Here is a 4,459-nt window from a genome sequence, read left to right on the forward strand (position 1 = left end):
GTTCTGGCACACTATGCATAATACAGTACTAACTGCTTCACTGTATTCTCTTGGATTCAGGTGGTTATCACCACCTAATAACAAAGGGGATGAAGCCAATAAGGACTGGTATTCCTCTCGCAAAGGGTCCTATAGCTTGCCCCTGTTACATATGATCTTGTACTAAATCACAGTATTAATAGAACTGGGTCACATCTACATTTTTTGTAGGGAGTTTGCTTAGGTTTACCGATGAGTGAAATGAGTAATCCAACTAGATGGTTTGCCAGTAATGATACTGTTCAGACAATTAGACAATTCATAGTCTTAGAATGTATAAGTATATCATTCTATGTGTAATAAATACTTTTATTAATTATGTATGCATACACAAAGCCATTATCTCAGTACATAGCCTTAAAGGTATGCAAATTATAGGAGCCAATTAGTAGTTAGATGGTCAATTAGAATTCCGATTGGCTTATTTTGCCATCTGATATGTTGCTTAACAATAGCAGCAGCTTTGTATATATAGCACCTTTGTAATGAGCTTCAGTATCCATCTTCTGTGACCTTGTTTCATCACTCAGAGACATCACTCTACCAGAGACAACCATGTCAGCAAAGGGACAAGGCAAAAACCGTAAGTGCCATTTAAATAGGTTTTGATTATTTTTAATGAAAGGGAATGAATAATTATTAGCTCTCCATTAGTTGTGCTCAAAGATATAAAGACAGAGCCTAAGTGAATATCCCATTTAACTAGTCTGTGTAAATGACTTAGGTTTACCTGTAGTCCACTTGAAAAAAAAAAAGAATATATATATATATATATATATATATATATATATACACAGTATACTGTGCTAACAGATGCTTAGCTTTCTTTAATGGTGGGTGCAGACAGCTGCAGGACTCTGTGTGAGAAATGTATATCGTTCTATTGGTGTTCATCTGCTGCCTTGATGAGTGAGGGGTACTAGTAGTAGACACCCTCTTTCATGGTTCTTCAAAAACATCATTACCTGGCCTTACAATTAATATTGAGCTATGAGTGAAAATCATTATGGTAGACCAGTATGTGCAATCTAAAGTGTCAATTGAAAGGGGTTTTCCGGTCCCCTTTATTGATGACCTATCCTTAGGAATCAATATCCAATCAGTGGAGGTCAGGCACCCTGCTTCCCAACTGATTAGCTGTTCCCTGCAGCTTGAATGAGAGGTGGAAACAAAGTGTTGTGCTGGGTGACTGGGTGACTGCAGCTCAGCACCCATTTAAGTGAATAGGAGTTAAGCTACAGCAACCTGGCATGACCATTACACTTTGAATGGAGTTCTGCTTCCAGCTCTGTTGTAAGAGCGAGTTCCAGTGTCAGAGGCCGAAGGAAACAGCTAATTGGCGAGGGTGTTGGCGCCACAACAATAAGATATTCATGATCTACAGTATCCTAAGGATCCCCTCATGCTGAGGATTAATATCAGGAGCTTTGAAAACCCCTTTAAAGTAGCAGTGAGCTTCTATATCAGCAGGGCCTCTTTGTTGGAGCGAAGAATGCCCAAATATTATGTCTACCCCTGATTTTGTCAACTTTCATCATGCTTACTTTATTACAATATGCACTGGCTCCATTGATGCCTGTATTACTAAGCTACTGCCTTCACAGCAACCTTGCACCAATGATCCCACAATCAAATCGTTACATTAGCCTAATAAGTTTATAAATGTAATCATTTTCATTCTTTGTATTTTCATCACTTTCTCTGATATAATAATTTTTTTGTTCTTTTCAGCATGTTGCCCACCACCACCTGTTTGCCAGGACCAAACACCCAAATGCATCATAGTTGACCCATGTGCTCCTTGTCCAAAAGTTCAATGTCCACCACCGCCTTGTTGCCCAGGTATGTATATTTGTTGATGATATATCAAACCACTGCTGTATATACAATATATCTATACACACTTCAACTATTATACCTCGTACATAACATAGCAGTACACTGCTGTATATACTATATATCTTTACACACTGCATATATTATGCCTTGTACGCCACATCTCAGTCCACTGCTGTATATACTATATATCTGTACACACTACATCTATTATACCTCTTACCTCACATATCAGTACGCTTCTGTATGTACTATATATCTGTACACACTGCATCCATTATACCTCATACCTCACATACCAGTACACTACTGTATACACTATTTATATGTACATATTGCATCTATAATACTGTGTAATATATGCAGTGTGTGTGTGTATATATATATATATATATATATATAATATAGCAGTGTATTAATATGAGAAATACAAGGTATAATACTGTAGATGCAGTGATATGTGGTCAGTTGTACATTATGGTCACTGTGTGTGGGAGCTACATGAGGTAGTGGTCAGTGTCACTGTCTGAAGTATTATACTTGAATGACCAATGAGTAAAAACAGGGCATGGGGGGGGGGGGGATGATGAGAAGTGGAGGATCTCCTCTTACCAATCAATTCAAGTTTGTATGGATCAATGCAGAGCTGATTGTGACCTTCTAATACTTGCTGTTAGGGGTTGAAGGACCTGTGATGATGTAATCACAGGTCCTGTCAGATGTACCTTTCAAATCTAGGAACTACACCATTTTTGGTGCAGTTCCTTTGCTAGGTCCTGCAGGACCTGTGATGTTGACGATGATGTCATCACAGGTCCTGGCAGATGCACTGTTCTAACCTGGGAACTACACTTTACACTGTGCAGTTCCTTTACAGGACCTGTGATGACATCATCAGAGGTCCTTTAGCTTTAGAAAGATAGACAGGAGCAATTAGGGGGTGGGGCATCTCCTCCACTGCAGGCCCCTCTTGCTCACGCCCTATAGCAGCTGCCTGGTCTGCCTATATGGTAGGTACACCACTGCTTCTTGGTACGAATAACTGAGTAACACATCACCAAATGGAGCATTATATGCCGCATTGGCTGAATAATTTTTGTAGTCCAGAGTCATAAGCACTCTGTGAGCCATCATACAGTCTCCAGTTCTGAGGCCCAAGCAGGGGCGCAGCTAAAGGCTCATGGGCCCTGGTGCAAGAATTTAGTTTGGGCCCCCCTTCCATCAGTCCTTTGTGTCAAGGGGCAGTGGAGCACATATCCTTCCTGCTGCCTGAAAAAAAATTGAAATGGCACCCCCTCATGTCAAATTCTTGACCTAACCTATTCCTTCCAGCCAGAGGTGTAACTTGGAGATTCTGGGCCCCAGACTGATACATCTGCACCCTCTATAGCTACGCCCCTTGGCCCAACGCTGATTTACACATGAGATGATTGGAACTATCAATGTTAAATGATGAAAATATTGGTGGCGATAACTGATTGTTTATACAATAAAATGTTCTTGCATGATATGACTGTAACAAATAACTGTTCTCTGACTTTACCCTATTGTTAGCAGTATGATTATGTGAAGACAGAATTTATGTGATACAAGTCCTGCTATAAACAGCCATATTATGGTCATAAAAATATAGGTAGCATTTGCACCTAGGCCCTAATGCCTAAGAAACCCAAAGTCCTCTTTGCCACATAAGATGACACCAGAATTACAAATGTCACAGGGTAGTTGAGAGCCCTGTTATAACATTTGTATTGGGGCTCAGGAGCTTCAGTTTACATCTTCTTCCACTTGTATTAAAGAGTTAAAAAAATATATCATACTCTTTGGCTGAGCTGTCAGTTAACAGCGATAGAGTGGCAGAGTAGCGTTAACGCTTTATGGCCTTTTATTTATGTCTCTACTTTAAAAGAAAAACTTTGATAATATTTTTTCTAATCCAGCAATACGCATTATAATTTAATTTTCTTTTTCGTTGCCAGACTAGACATATTTCATATAATTAATTTGATCTGTTATGTCAGTGCCTCAAAATCATAAATTACCAGCATTACTTGCCAACAATCTACTAAACCTTAAGTTTCAATCTATTTTTTATTAGATCCATGCCAGCAGGGTGGTTATGGACAAGGCTACGGTGGTCAAGGAGGATATGGGTACGGAGGTAACATGAAGTGAAGAAACTTTGCTGTACCATTCAAAACTTCCAAATTAAATCATGGAATCAACTATGCATTGTAGTCTGTTATACTCTCTATATCTAAGCAGAATGTTTAACAGTCATTGAAAATGTTCTGTTTAACTTTAATAAATGTATTCTTCTGATTAAGTTATTCAATTGTATGTGAGAGTATTATTTCTAACCACTGCTTACCATGGCTCTTAGTGGACAGAGATAGATTAGCATTTTTAAGCACTTACAAATTTAATAGCTATAATTTATAGTTATAAGAGCAAGCTATCTTCTCTACAACATGTCTCCTTATGTAGTTTCATACATGTAGTTAGCTGGTTGAAAAAGACCAAAGTCTTCAGTTTTTTGCTTGAAAGTTGATCCAGAAGAATGCAAAAAGTACTCTAGGTAGAC

General features: G+C 38.6%; 1 long non-coding RNA gene across 1 annotated transcript; it reads left to right on the forward strand.

Moving 5' to 3' along the window:
- Positions 1-483: 483 nt before the first annotated feature.
- Positions 484-4,205, forward strand: LOC122941403. Its single transcript, XR_006390446.1, has 3 exons — positions 484-622; positions 1,771-1,881; positions 3,974-4,205. It is a non-coding gene; the product is annotated as an uncharacterized LOC122941403 (long non-coding RNA).
- Positions 4,206-4,459: the final 254 nt, after the last annotated feature.

This window comes from Bufo gargarizans, chromosome 6 (assembly GCF_014858855.1).
Source record: "Bufo gargarizans isolate SCDJY-AF-19 chromosome 6, ASM1485885v1, whole genome shotgun sequence".
In the NCBI taxonomy this organism is placed as follows: domain Eukaryota; kingdom Metazoa; phylum Chordata; class Amphibia; order Anura; family Bufonidae; genus Bufo; species Bufo gargarizans.